This window comes from Eubalaena glacialis, chromosome 4 (genome assembly GCF_028564815.1).
Source record: "Eubalaena glacialis isolate mEubGla1 chromosome 4, mEubGla1.1.hap2.+ XY, whole genome shotgun sequence".
Lineage (NCBI taxonomy): Eukaryota > Metazoa > Chordata > Mammalia > Artiodactyla > Balaenidae > Eubalaena > Eubalaena glacialis.
In genome coordinates this window covers 54,846,556-54,862,442 of record NC_083719.1, presented here as the reverse complement: position 1 = coordinate 54,862,442, position 15,887 = coordinate 54,846,556, and positions in this window count along the sequence as shown.

The window sequence follows — 15,887 nt, the reverse complement described above, 5'->3', positions numbered from 1 at the left end:
AATTCTTTGGAAGGAAATAACTACCCATGAGACTTTCAATACTGGCAAGTGGAACTTGAGGCCTTATCTCCCATTACTTGAGGCCTTATCTCCCATTACTGTTATCTTCTGACTTACTGGGATTAAAACATCTAAAAAGAAATCTTTAGTGTGTAGGTTTTGGTCATGCCAAACGTCCTCTTTGAGGAGCGAGCCTCCTCACCATGCTCCGTGAGGGCTACGGAGGTATGACAGCCCTTGTTCTATAGGTTCAGGCAAGTTACAGAAGTCTGTGCCATCACTGGGGGGAGTTGTATCATTATACTCCTTTCTGAAAGTCTCTACTATCCCAAGTGAATGGGAGAGGGGAGGAGGGAGGCTGTCTAAGGTCCAGAACACAGAAGTTGTTGGGGAAAAAAAAATGGAAGAACGAAGTCCTGTTAGGTCCTTGCACAGTGTAATCAAAGTACTCGGCTGTCTCTATTTCAGGTATTTTATGTTATTGCACTGCATCAAATTCGCTATTGAATCAACCAATTGTTAGCTATTCCATGAAAAAATTGTGAGCAATAGTGTAAGACAGGGAGAGAGAGAATATGAGAGAGAGGGACACACTGTTTTAGAGAAAGAAAAACTCAAACTCTCAGAGAACATTGGTAATGAGGTTGCAGCTGTGTGGTGCCTCAATGGCTGAGTTCACTGTGGGGTCAAAATGACAGCACCAGGGTAGCTCAAGAGACATGGAAAATGCAAAGTATTCTAAATTATGAGAACCAACCTAAGACCTTGGACGGTGGAGGAAAAAAAGTCATTCCCATAGGGTCAAGTCCTGCCCACGTAAAGGAGGCATTCACTTCAAAGGGGAGCTTCACTTCAAAGCCACAGTCTTCAGGATGGAGGTCCTGGGCCACTATAGAGAGTTTTATTTGAGCTGAGAAATTGTTACAAGAGAAACAGGTGTCTCTAGCTTCTTCCTTTTTCTTTTTCTCTACCTGGCCTTGAGCACACCAGCCATCCTTCTCAGATTCTCTTTTAGGAAGTATAGAAGGGAACAAAAGCCAAAGAATGGCATTCTGTATTTGAAGCTCTTCCTTGAGTCCTTTTAGAATACGATTGTTGATCAGAGAGAGGCATTAGAGTCATGGTTCTCAAAGTGTGAACCCCTGACCTACTGAATCAGAAGTTCTCAGGTGAGGCTCAGCATTTCATTTTGACAAGCCTTCCAGGTGATTCTGATGTCCTAAGTTTGAGAACCTCCAGATTAGAGCAGAGGGTTGAAAAATGCAGACTACGTTATGCAGTTCTAATCCCAATTCTGCAATATTTGGTATGATATCCAAGGGCTCTTACAAGGATCATGTGAGAAAATGCCTGTCCATAGGTATTTAACAGAATCAGCATCATAGCTGGCACACAGTAGATGCTATCTGTGGACTTGGGGAGGGGGGTTGTGAGTTTGTTTGTTGGAAGACTTTCCAAGAGAATTTGATTTTGCTTATCAAGACTCTCTCCACCTTGTTAAACGTCCTGTGTTCTGAACGACATGGTCTTCCTTATGTCCTGCTACTATCTAAAAAGCATGGAAAATGTTGCCTTGTGGGTACCCTGCTGGTGAGTGGAATGGCCCCACCAAGAACAGTGAAAACATAGGCTGACTGAGGCCAGAGCTGGATTTTGTTTTTTGGAAAATGGGTGGAGGGAGTGGGAGTTACCCAGTTTTTTTCCCCTTTGGCGACACTGTTCTTTCTGAACCCTGAGGAGTAATGAAGAGAGAAAAATGAACATTTTTGTGGTTCAGTTGACATTAAAATGGGAAAAAGCACATCACTGGAATTAGAATGTCCTGTTAAATTAGTCACTTTTTCTTCTAAAATTAAAAGATCTCTGCAAGCTGGAAAAAGAACAAGCCTTCGATGACCTCATAACTCATTATTTCTAAGGAATATACTTAATTCCCAGCAGAGATAAATCTGAAATCGATTTTCCATTTTTGTCAACCATTGACTGGCGGCCTTGCGAGTCCTTGTGAAGGAGAATACGTACTTTTTGAGGGGTTGGCAGGGCTGATGGGGAGAGGGGGTTGCTGTTGTTGGTAACCTTGAGGGCAGCTGCTGAAGATCTATTTTCCTTCACAAGCTGTCCTGAGCCTCTCAGAAACTGAAGAAGAGGGACTTGGGCTGGATTTTTCATCATAAGACCTATCCAGCTGTACACACAGCCACTATTGCAACTGAGATCCTCTTTCTAGGCCATTAGGAAAGAATGTGCCAGGCACCACCTGCTGATAAGGAGTGAGAGAGAAGGGCACTGGAGCCTTCACTGACAGGAGGATGGTTGTTAGAGAGTCTACTCTGATGCTTTCTGGAACATTCTTTGCCCCCCATCCCCCAGACCTCTGAGCTTGTGGTTCATCAGAACTGTAGCTGAACTCTGAACTCTTAGAGAGCCCCTCCCAATGCCAGGATTATACCTATTCCTTATATCAGTGTTCCTTTCTGTGGTTAGACCAGAAAAAAAAAATTCTCTGGATATGGTTCAAGTATCTTGCTCTATGACAGAGTGGGTGAACACTGGAACCCTGTGTGAGTGACATCATAGTAATTACCCTGCCCCCCAAAGTCAATAAACTAAGAATATAGATCATCACAGAATTCAGCAGTGACAACTAAGCTCCAAGCTCAGTGAAATGTCTGCTGATTTTCAAACACCGTTTTCATGTTGAATTGACAGTTACCAGCTGTGCAAACACAAGATGATAGGAACGGAAGTCACGAATGAGCTGTACCTCAGAAAAATGTATAGTACTAAGTTTAACATTTTGTAACTTAATTCCACATAAATATGCTCACATTCATTTTTACAGCATTCATTAAATTGAAATTCTGCTCCAGGCTAAAACCAAATCATTTGTGGGTTGACGACATGATGCAAAGTAGCTGAATGGTGAGCAGATCTGTATCTCCTTAGCTATATTAACAACCTAAATAAATTGCAGCTAAATAGCAGATTGACATATATCACTAAAATTTGAGCCATTGTTTAGCAGCACTCGCTCACCCTAGAATGATAGCATAGTTTCTGGGGACCTGGCCAGGAGACTATTCCCTCACAGGCCCCTTGGTCAGGCTCATGTCCCTGTAGTAGGCTGGATAATGGCCCTCAAAGATCCTAATCCCTGGTATCTGTGAATGTTAAGGTATATGACAGAGTCTTTGCAGGTGTGATTAAGTTAAAGTTCTTGAGATGGGGACATTATCCTGGATTATCAGGGTGGGCTCCAAGTGTAATCACATGTATCCTTACAAGAGTGAGGCAGAGGCAGATTTGCCAGACAAAGAAGAGAAAATGATCTGTAGCCAGAGCCAAGGTAGATTTGAAGGTGCTGGTCATGAAGATTGGAGTGATGTGGCCACAAGCCAAAGGATGGCGCAGCTACCAGAAGCTGGAAGGGGCGAGGCGTAGATGTTTCCCGAGAGCCTCTGGAAGGAGTGTAGCCCTGCCAACACCTTGATTTCAGCCCAGTGATAGTGAGTTTGGACCTCTGGCCTCCAGAGCTGTAAGAGAATAAATGTATGTTGTTTTAAGCTAACCAGGATGTGGTAATTTGTTACAGCAGCCCCAGGAAACTAATATAGTACCTACAGTCTCTCCCTAAGGGTGAATATGATTGGAGGACTGAGGTGCTCAGGCAGACTTAATTCCGACAACTGCCGTATGTCTGAGCCTCACTGCATTTAATCAGTGATTCTCCCACAAGATACCTGGGGTCCTTATGGGAATAAACTGCCTCTCATCTGCTCTCTATTCATGCCCAGTGGAATGGTGGAATATATAGGAAGCCCACAGCTTGGACCCTCGTTCTGGATCCTATTACACAAATCACCCTATTCAGGACACAGATGTAAGTTCAGGAGAATGTAACCCATTCAAAAAAAAAAAAAAAAAAATCCACTCAGCGTGGTATTTTTCTTTTATTCACTCAGTCATTTAGCAATTTTTTTAATTTTCTGCACCGCACGGCTTGCAGGATCTTAATTCCCCGACCAGGGATTGAAACTAGGCCCTCGACAGTGAAAGCTCAAAGTCCTAACCACTGGACTGCCAGGGAATTCCCAGCAATTATTTTTGAAGAGCCTACTCTGTGCCATGAACTGTGTACTTTTAGAAAATCAGCAATCATTTATCTCCCAGCTCTTCACCTCTAAGTCAAAATTCAACTGAATCTCATTTAGTGGGAAGTTTACACAGAAAGGAGAAGGGCTACTTTTCCTGCTTAAAGAAATGCCCTTCCCAAAATCTGATCTCACTTGTAAATCGTTTCCGGGCATAGTGGATGAGGAGTGATTTATTTCTTCTCCCACCCAGTACAAAAGTTAAGCCATTTCTGGATACACAAGCCTAGGATGTTGCCTATGATGACAATATTCAGTCTCATCAGGTTTGCTCTTGTTGTTAAATGATTTCAGATGATACCACTATCTGTATTTGTACTTCCAAAATATCCATTGGATTTTAGAATAGGGACCTCAGAGATCCAGGTCAGTGTCACATTATTCTATGTTGTGTGATGGCTAACAGTGTCAAGCCTAGGAGCTTGTATATGATGAAATTAAGTTAATTGTAATAGAGAGGCATATGGTAAATTAACCAGACTGATTCCATTGAGCTTTATATATTAAAGTATAATTCAGATAGATTCTAAATGTTAAAATCAATTGAGTAACTTTTGCAATATGCGTTGATCTTTATACCTCAGTGGACCTGTGTACTGGCTGAAAGTCTGAGCATCTCTGGATCTTGACAGTTTTTCACAGGATGTCTTAGTACCTGAAATAGTGGTTAAGAATCTGAACACTGGATGCAGGAATTGAGAATCTAAATCTCTTCTCTAACCACTTACAAGCCATGTAACCAGAGAGGTATGACCTCTCTGGGTTTTGGTATCCTCACATGAAAAAATAAGAATACGATAGTTCTTATCTCACAGGGTCTTTGCAAGGATTTTCTGAGACATGGATATAAAGTCTATAGTATAATACTTCCCACTAAGATGAGGAACACAACAGGAATGTCCCCTCTCATCACGTCTTTCAGCATCATACTGGAAGTCCTAGCTAATACAGTATGAAAAGAAAAGATATACAGATTGGGAAGGGAGATATAAAATTGTCTTTGCATATGATGTGATTGTCTACATAGAAAGCTCAAAAAAATTAACAACAACAACAACAAAATTCCTGCAACTAATAAGTAATTTTAGCAAGGTCGCAGGATACAACATTAATATAGAAAATTCAATGACTTCCCTGGACACCAGCAATGAACAAGTGAATTTGAAGTTAAAAACACAATACCATTAATATCACCCCCCTCCAAAAGTAGTACTTAGGTATAAATCTAACAAAATGTGCTTAAGATCTATATGAGAAAAACTATTAAAACTTTGATGGAAGAAATAAAAGAAGAGCTAAGTAAATGTGGAGAGACGCCATGTTCATGGATAGGAAGACTGAGTATTGTCAAGATGTCAATTCTTCCCAACTTGATCTATAAATTCAAGGCATTGCCAGTCAGAATCCCAGCAAGTTATTTTGTGGATATTGGCAAACTTATTCTAAAGTTTATATGGAGAGGCAAAAGATGCAGAATAGCCAGCACAACATCGAAGGAAAAGAGCAAATTTGGAAGGCTGACACTACCTAATTTTAAGACTTACTATAAAGTTACAGTAATCAAGACAGTGTGGTAGTGGTGAAAGAACAGACAAATAGATCAATGGAATGGAATAGAGAGCTCAGGAATAGACCCACGTAAATGTAGTCAACTAATCTTTGAAAAGGAGCAAAGACAATACAATGAAGCAAAGATAGTTTTCTTAACAAATGGTGCTGGAACAACTGGGCATCTATGTGCAAAAAATAATAATCTAGAAACATATCTTACACAATTCACAAAAGTGAACACAAAATGACTCATAGACCTAAATGTAAAACATAAAACTGTAAGACTCCTAGAAGACAACACAAGAGAAAATCTAGATGCCCTTGGGTATGGCAATGACTTTTTAGATGTAACACCAAAGGCATAATCCATGAAAGAAAAATTGATAAATTGGACTGCAGTAAAAACAAATGAACAAACAAACAAAAAACTTCTTCTCTGAGAAAGATACTGCCTATAGAGTAAGAGAAGCCACAGACTGGGAGAAAGTATTTGCAAAAGACATATCTGTTAAAGGACTTTTATTCAAAATATTTAAATTATATAGCATGACATTTGGCCCAGTTAATGCTCACCAAGTGTTAGCTATTACTATTATTTGATCATTGCTTTTTCATTTTGACTCAGTATCCTTCCATTACCAGAAGTTTTCTCGTGTAATTTTTTGACAGTAGCAGTTGGTTTATTCCATCCAAATATTTCTCTCAGTCAAATCCTGAGAGCTGGCCAGCTGATTTCATTGAGGGTTTATTGGGCTCCTCTTCCAGACAAGCCTTGAAGGCAATGTGTTTGATGGACTTGGGGTCAAGCAACAGTCCCCTGAAGCCCATCTGTTTTTGGGCAGATCAGAGATAGTACCAGGGAGTGTAGGCAGCCTACAGGCTCGTCTCATTCCACTGCTTTCTCAGTGAGAAAAGTGAGTGGGGTTGATGACAGGTAGATACAGCCCTCGGGGAGCAGACATCGCTGTGCATCCGTGCAGAGTGGCTGTGGAGAACTGACTAAACCAAACTTGAAAACAGTACAACTCTAGGGAAGCACCTCCCTGGCCTGCCTGTCCTTTAGGAGAGCTGCCCACCTTGGGGCAGAATTCTGGAGATTCCCTCCACTCTTTCTTGCCCACCCTGTGCTGTGGGCACACCCAGTCACACTGCCATGGGGCTCAGAGATAGGGAGGTCAGGCGGCAGCTGCTGGGTGGCGTTTGCATAGCGTTTGGCCCACGGTAGAGAGTGGACTGTGTGTGAATGCAGGGTGGTCGGAATGGTGGCCCCCAAGAGTGTGTAGTGCCTCCTTCACCGCCCTCCCTCTGCCCCAATCTCTCTCCTATCCTCCCCTCTGGGTTGCCTTCTGCGGAAGTAACAAGTTTCCTTAAGCTTCTGGTCAAATGAATTAAAGAACAGGTTTTAGAGGAATAATAAAGTATCATAAATGAAGATTAGAGTTTCAGATTTGGGGTTTCCCTTCAATTGTTGTGAATACTTAATTGCTTATTAAATATTCATGAGATGTTGGCAGCATATAGAAGATAAAGGGAGAGTTTCTGGTCAGGGGGTTTATATTCTTTTTTAACTTTTTTTAATCGGAGTATAGTTGATTTACAATATTGTGTTAGTTTCAGGTGTACAGCAAAGTGATTCGGTTTTTTTATATACATATATATGTATATATGTATGTGTATATGTATATATATTCTTTTTAAAAATTCTTTTCCATTATAGATTATTTTAAGATATTGGATACTGTTCTCTGTGCTATATAGTAAATCCTTGTTCATCTATTTTATATACAGTAAGGTGTTATCTGTTAATCCCATACTCTTAATTTATCCTCCCCCTCACTCCGCCACTTCCCTTTGGTAACCATAAGTTTGTTTGCTATGTCTGTGAATCTAGTGGGTTTGTATTCTCATCAAAAATGCGAGAAAGCAAAGCTATAACGCAGAGGCATTCTAGGTAAAAAGTTAGACAAAGTTTCCTGGTGAACTGCTGAGAGCATCTCATTTCATTTTCCCTTTGCCCTTGGGTCTGTTCTGACCCTTCAACCTCACATCATTGAATGGGGAGGGGTAAAAGTATCAGACTGTTGCATTATATGATCTCTCAACATGCAAACTATGATGAAGGCTTTGAAAGAGCGCAAAGACACAAGTTTGACAAACCATGTTAAAAAGCATGTGCAAGTAAGAGTAGCAGTGACTGAGAAAAATAAAGATATGGAGAAAAATATAAAACTTAAACGAGTTTAATTGACTTTATTGACAGTAGATGGTAATTGAGTACCCAGTACTTGACTTGAGGGCTTTAGGCTTTTTGTGGAGGGAGGAGAGTCTATGAGGATACCCAGGGAATTTTTTTTAAAGGGACAGAAGGCTCCATGATGTGGGAAGCTGCTGGCACATGGCAATCCCTGTCTCTGTGTTGAACCTGTTAGGATTAGCATTGGCTGCAAGTAACGAAGACTCAAATTACAGTAGCTCAAACAAGACATTTATTTCTTTTTTGTGTACAAGTAGGAGGTGGGCAGTCCAGGAATGAATGGCAACTCTGCTTCACAAAGTCCTCAGAGACTTGGACTCTTCAACTCACTGCTCTGCTATCTCTAGAGGCCTTTGTCCTCAGGGTCCAAGATGGTGGTTAGAGTTCAAGCCATTAGATCCAAGCTCCAAGCAGGAAGAAGGGATGGAGAAGAAAGGGGCAAAGGGTATGTATCAGCTTTCTTTGAGAAGTTTCCTGAAACTACATAACAGTTCCATCCATTTCCGATTGGTCAACAATTAGAGACATGGCTACATCTAGCTGTAAAGGAAACCAAGAAATGTGGCTAAAAACTCCCTAGCTAAAAATTGGGAGTTTTATTACTGTGGAGGAAGGAGAGAAAATTGCCATGGTAATTTCCTAAATCCCAGCTCTCAGTAAGTCATCATTTGAACAATGCATGCTGGTCTAGCCTTAAAGTAAGATTGCCATTATATGCAATGCAAAAGATGTGGCTACTTACAATTTAAAGTTGGTAATTAAAGAATGTAGCTTCCTTCCTTGATCCTGATAAATCTGAACAGTTCTTCTAAAGGGTGATTGAATATTTGAGTTCTCACTACCTGTCAGGATTAGGAGTCAGACATAACTGAGTTCAAATCCTAGCTCTTCTGCTTACTAGCTGTGTGAATTTGAGCAGATAATTTAAGCTCTCTGAGCTTCAGTTTTATTATCCTTACAATGGACATGACACCCATGCCTAAAGATGTTGTTAGGGTTAGATATCAATATAAATGTGACATACCAGGCATATAGGTACAGTTGACATGATAAATAGGAGCTTCTCTTCCTTCATCTTTTAATATACATTTATTCTCTCTTATTTGGAATCTTTTCTTCTGCTCTCTGACCATGTCTACACTCTCACCTTCCCAAGAAGTCTTTTTTTTTCCTGGTTCAGGTCTTTTCCAACCAATGCACATAACACTTATAGAATTTTGTGAAATTAAAAATAAATTAGAACAGATTCACTTACTTTTAATTGCTTTCTGATAATCTTGATTAGCAGAAAAGAATAGAGTAGAGTCATATATTGTTGGCACTGAAGAAGTTCAGGACCCTGGGTGAGTGGGTCTTGGATGTGAATGTTGCTATGGTCATGTGGAAAGATCCCAAAAGATGGAAGGTTTTCCTCCTGCTTAAAGGTGGAGCTGGGGTGTTCAAGTAGTTGCATAGGTGTCAAAGTCAGGAAGTGGGTTGTGCTAGGCTAGTGTGTGTGTGTGTGTGTGTGTGTACACATGTGCTTGGGAATGACTTTGTGTGTGAGTGACCATGGGCATGTGAATGACTGTGTGACTGTGCATATGTCTCTGTGCATGCGAGTTTGTGTGTGAGTGAATGTGTACATATGAGGTGAATGATTGTGTGTCTATGTGTGTGTGTGTGAAATTTCTGCATGAAGGCAATAATGGGAGCCCTGAGATGTTCATAGCACTTAGGAGGTGGGTGGGGAGAAAGGTCTATCACAGGGGCAGACCCTCTAACTATAAGAAGTTACAATGTGACTTTCTGGTGAAAGGGAACACAGAAGATTATACAAAACTAGAAACCCTAAAAAGTCTGTGTCAAGTCTGTATGCAGTTGCCTTATGTTTCTCTTCCATTATTTAGGATGAATGACTATAGGCCAGATCCGATTGTAGTTTTTGCTTTTGCTTTTTTTTTTTTTAAATGAGAAACAAACACTAGCATTTTTCATTTTGTCATGTGTAGAAAGCTCTATCTTATCCTCCCTCTTTCTTGATTCTACTGTAGGAACCACCAAACAGATTGAGATCAGTCTTGCCAAGAAACTTTTATTATGAAGATGAAAATACACAGAGAAAAGTTTTAGTCTGAAAATATAAGGTAGTTAGATAGCTATAAAAATGGAAATCAAAATTTTAATGCATGGGCACATTTTGCTGTAATTATTTTATTTGCCATTAGCAAGGAATCTCAAGCTGTAGAGCAGCCAAAAACCTATTTCGGAACTTAGTACTAGTGAATGAGCCGTTATCTTTACCAATGCCACTTATTCTCACTTTATTTTTGAAGTTCTTTGATGTCACATTCAAAGAGTTTGACTTTAATGAAATAATGCAAAAGAACAAGACAGAATGGAAAGTGAAACTAACTTTGAGGATATCTTTCTTTGGAAGAAAAAAAAAGAATTCCCAAGAAAAAGGTACACCAAAGGGAGATGAACATCCTGTAACTCCTGCTATAAAGTAAATATGAATCAGAATGTGGTGTCCTCCACATGGAAGACACCAAATAGTAACTTGTTTATGATAATGGTGGTGGGCGTGGTGATTTGAGATCTCAAATAACTCGAACCAAAAAAAATTTTCATGCGGCAGATTTGGTTTTCCATAGATGGCCATAATAAGATGGCCTCAATTATATACCCATCACAAAAATATCACTTCCCACAGGGTGGGAACGTACCTCTGTTATTATGTCAAATATGACCTTGACGTACCTTAAGTCTATGTTTCCTCCCTCTCAACCTGGGCAGAACTTTGTAATTACCTTGACCAACAGAATGTGGCAGCAGTGATGCTGTGTGACTTTCAAAGCTAGGTCATAAAATGCAATATGGCTTCTATTTGGTTCTCTTTCTCTCTCTCTCTTTCTTCCTCTCTCTCTCTCTGATTGTCCTTGGACCCCAGCCACCATTTTCTGAGGAAGACAGCCCACTCGGAGAGGCCATGTGTGGGTGTTCCAGCTGACAATGCTAAATAGGCCCCCTACTGACAGCCAGCATCACTGCCAGACACGTGGTTGAAGGAGACTTCATATGATTCCAGCCTTCAGCCTGTAAGTCTTCCAGCTGAGGCCCCAGATCTCGTGCCCTGTCTGAATTCTTGACCTGCAGGAACTGTGAGAGATAATAAATAATTACTGCATTGTTGTTTTAAACCATTAACTTTTGGGAGTAATTTATGCAGCAAAAGCTTACCTGCTGGGAGAATTCAGGGATGCCACCAGATCACCCACCTAGGGAGCTGGGAGATTCTCCTTTTTTGCAGCTTTACCTTGCTAAGATGGTACAAGAGCTCTCTGTCCTGGGTGCTCATTCTTGACCCAAGGCCCCATCATTGCTGGGCTTAACCATTAGTCTCTCACAGTCTCTTCAAACTGAAGCATCTAAATTATGATTAAGGTTCCATAATCTACTATCCATATCCTTTTTATGTGGTCACATAGTTTACTTATTTTGAATTTTTGCTTGTATAGATCAGTGCTTTCTAATGTTTAATGTGCATATCAATCAAGTGGGAATCTTGTTAAAATTTAAGTTCTGATTCAATAGTTCTAGGGTGGGGCTTGAGAGTTTGCATTTCTAACATGCTCCCAGATGATGCTAATGCTGCTGGTCTGGGGACCACACTTTGAGTATCAAGGGTGTAGAGGGTTGTATAAACACAACAAAATTTTGTGTAACCCGTTTCCAAGGAAGAAAACCAGAGGTAATATTTACTATCATTGATCATCTACAGTGTGATAAGACCCTTCCTAGGTGTTCCGTATACATCAACTCTAGTCCTCACAACATCCTGCTAGTAAATATTATTATCTTCACTTCTACTATGAAAAAACTAAGGTTCATAAAAGTTAGGTAAGCGGCAGATCCAGGGCTCATCACAAAACTGTGTCCTTGCCACTGTGCCGTCCATCTTTCCTGCTTCCTAAGCCTGCAATAGGTTCTCTGCTTATCATTTCACTTTGAATAAGGAGATGCCTCTATAACAGTTCTGTCCAATAGAACTTTCTGCAATGATAGAAATGTTCTGTGTCTGTCCTGTCCAATATGGTAGCCCCATGTGGCTATTGAGAATAAAAATGTGGCTAGTGTGACTAAAAAACTGAATTTTAAATTTTATTTAATTTTAATTAAAAATTTAAATTGCCTGATGTGGCTAGTGGCTAGAACAAATGGCTGATCGCTCTTGGCTACTATATAGGACAGCACAGCTCTATAGAAGGGGTCCTCCAGGCCACTGAGTTTGAAAGGTGACTTGGATTTGCATTGTAGGTATGTGTGCCATGACCACCTCTGCATGTGAAACATTTTAAGCATTTATACAGTGTCCATAACTTTCATCCATAACCTTTACTTCCCTCTTATTTCCTTTCCTACATCCCATTGCATTAAACAACTTCTATCTTTTGGATTCACATCAGTTAAACAGCAGTCCTAGACAAGCTGTAAATACTGGAGGCCACGTAGAGGAAGAAACACCAATTCAGGAAAGGGGAGGACTGGAATAGCAAGTGGAAACCACCCTTCCATTCTTTATGGGTTTGGGAAAGAATGAAAAGGATCTATTCAGATGCTTCCCTTTCCTCTTGAGACTTAAACAATTAGAATGCTTTCAGCTACAAGTAGTAGAAACCCTGACTCAGATTGCTTTAAACAATGGAGTGTTATTTCATGTAGTTGGAAGTCCAGGGCAGAGTGGACTAAATCTGAAGTCCAGGACTTCAGAGTTAGTTGACTCATTTGCTCAGCCCTGATCTCTTAAAAGACCCATGTTCTCACCATCGCTCCTCTGTCTCGTCAGAAAGAGTCATGTACCACAATGTTCACTGCAGCTCTATTTACAATAGCCAGGACATGGAAGCAACCTAAGTGTCCCTCGACAGATGAATGGATAAAGAAGATGTGGCACATATATACAATGGAATATTACTCGGCCATAAAAAGAAACGAAATTGAGTTATTTGTAGTGAGGTGGATGGACCTGTCATACAGAGTGAAATAAGTCAGAAAGAGAAAAACAAATACCGTATGCTAACACATATATATGGAATCAAAAAAAAAGAAAAAAGGTTCTGAAGAACCTAGGGGCAGGACAGGAATAAAGACGCAGATGTAGAGAATGGACTTGACACGGGGAGGGGGAAGGGTAAGCTGGGACGAAGTGAGAGAGTGGCATGGACATATATACACTACCAAATGTAAAATAGATAGCTAGTGGGAAGCAGCTGCATAGCACAGGGAGATCAGCTCGGTGCTTAGTGACCACCTAGAGGGGTGGGATAGGGAGGGTGGGAGGGAGACGCAAGAGGGAGGAGATATGGGGATATATGTATATGTATAGCTGACTCACTTTGTTATAAAGGAGAAACTAACACACCACTGTAAAGCAATTATACTCCAATGAAGATGTTAAATTTTAAAAAAAAGCTGGCTTCCTCCACATGCTTGGCAGCAAGATGGCCACAGTAGTTCTGGGCAGTATATCCAGACGTGGCAATCTGCAGAGGAAAGGGAAAACTATCTCTTCCTGCAGCTCTCTTGGAAGATTGAAAAGTTTCTCCAGAAGTGCTCAGATTTCCCCTCGTGTTTCTTTGGCTGGAATCAGGTCACATAACCACTCCTGAACAAATATGACAAGGAAAATGAGACTTTCCTTACTCTGATCAGGACCACTCCTGGGGCTGGGAGTGAGGCCAGCTTTTTCTGAGTACATGGATACCTGAACAAGATTGGGGTTCTGTTAGAAGCAAAGAAAGGGGAAGGATCAAACCTTGAAGGGGGCTTGGGATGGGGAGCTATTGAAGCATCCAGTTTGGTATAAGCAAAGTAGAGAATATTAGGGTTAGTGGCCTGTTTCTCTGGGCATGACCATGGGTGGCTCTGCGTCTCCAGAGGAAGCCCATGTTTGGCTCAGTGCCACAGCTGGTGCGCTTTAGGACTGAGAGCAATGGTGGAGTCTAGGCCAGTGGACCTATAATGGTGCTTCTGATTCCCCGTTCCCTGGGCAGGGCACACAGGGCCCCAGTAGTTCCCACATGCCCTGGTGAGGGCCAAAGTGGGACAGACAGGCCTGAGAAGTACCAACAGTGAGTGTAAAGTACCCAGCACAGAGTTCAGAGTAGGATCTCACTTTCACACATAAGACTCCTCCTCTCTCTTAGAATATTCCCAACTCATGTGTGTCATATGCTGCCATCCTGGGGCTGATCTCTGCCCATCCCCAAGATGACTCCATTGTGTCAGAGGACTGCTTGTGCCCAACTTCTGCTTTTGATTCTCCTTCCATGCAGAGAACACCTATCTGGATCACCTTGTGCCTTCAGGGAGTTACTCCCAGCCCTCCGTGTGCAATCAAAGGCCTGGGAACAACCTGATTTGGGTATCTTTTTCTCCACTGAAGGATGTCTAGTGAAACAGTGGCAAATACCAGCATCAAATATTTTTCTACTTAAATAGATCATTTCTTTGAGTCATATTCTCTGCTTTTGCTCTTCAAATTCACTTGGCCTTTCCTGGAGCTCTCAGAGTGAGACACCCAAGGTGCCTGACGGTGGCCCTGTGCCACCTCAACTTCTGCTGTATCTCCTGGGTGGCATCTCAACTTTCCTCATTGAAACAAGAAAGGAGCCCAGCCTTGCCCCCTTCTCCAGGCATTCTGGCTGGAACCCCTTATTGTCCTGTGAAATCTCTCCTGTCCTGTGCAGTGGAAATCCCCTGGGGCTGAACCTCCACAGCCTTTCCTGAACTGCTTTGTGGTTTCCTCAGGCTTCCTGCCTGCCTCTCTGTCCTTGCCCCTCAAAAACCCTGTTTCTGGAGTTACCCTTTTCTTTCAATTTCTGTCACATCCTGCATTCCTCCCTGGTCCAACATTAGGTTTATGCTCTTACCTTCACCCTGGTGCCATTCCACTGCAGACATCTCTGCCTAATGTATCCCTCCACCTGACAGGCCCCCTTAGCTCAGAATGCTGCCGCACCACTCCCCAGGTGCCCTTGCCTTGGTTCTACATCCCTTGTAACACAGTGGACCAACGAGTTTAGGAACGTCTTACCTGAGCCCTGATGGATGACCCAAGTTATTGTTTCCAAGGGCGAGTCCACTCACTGGAACCAGATGGTTGTATCAGACCTGCCTGGGAGTTTTTGAAAAATGCATATTTCTAGGCCCATGTCCTGACTACTGAATAAAAGACCTGGGGGGTGGGGGGGGGAAGGAGACAAGAGGGAGTCTATATTTTTAAAATATACTTTCCATGTGATACTGCAGATCCCAGTGTGGGAAGCACTAGTTTGGTGCCTCTCCAGTTCTTATGTAGCCATCTGATTCCGTATGGCTATCTGATTCCCAATTTGAAATCACTCTTGTAATGATAGTTGAATTAGGAACTGAAGCCTCTTTCAGACTCTGGACCAATACAGTACCTTGGGGAGAACAGAGGGTGAGAGAGTAGCTTCACTACAGGACATTCCATAGGTCCAGGCCCTCTGAAGAGCCATATATGGGGGTCAGCAATAAGGCACTGCAGACATTTTGTTTATTTGAGGGATAGGTGTTCGAGGATTTGGGTTAATGATAAGACCTAGGATTTTGTCATGAGTTGAACAATTATGGTAACAGTAACTCAATTATCATCGTCAACAAATATCCACTGAGTGTCTGCCGTGTGTAGGACACTGGAGCTTGGTAATAGAGACTCACAAAATAACTAAACACCTTCACCTAGATTTGCTAATAAGGCAGCTGGGAAAGAGCACACAGGCTTCAAAAGATGTGCTGAAATTGTTATTTTCCAAGGAAAATTAGTAGCTACTGGTTTCAGGTCCATTTTTTTCTTAACACCTTCATTCAAGGGTTACTAAGGGGCTGTGATATGCGAGACACTGTACTAAGCCAAGGGTGGGGGG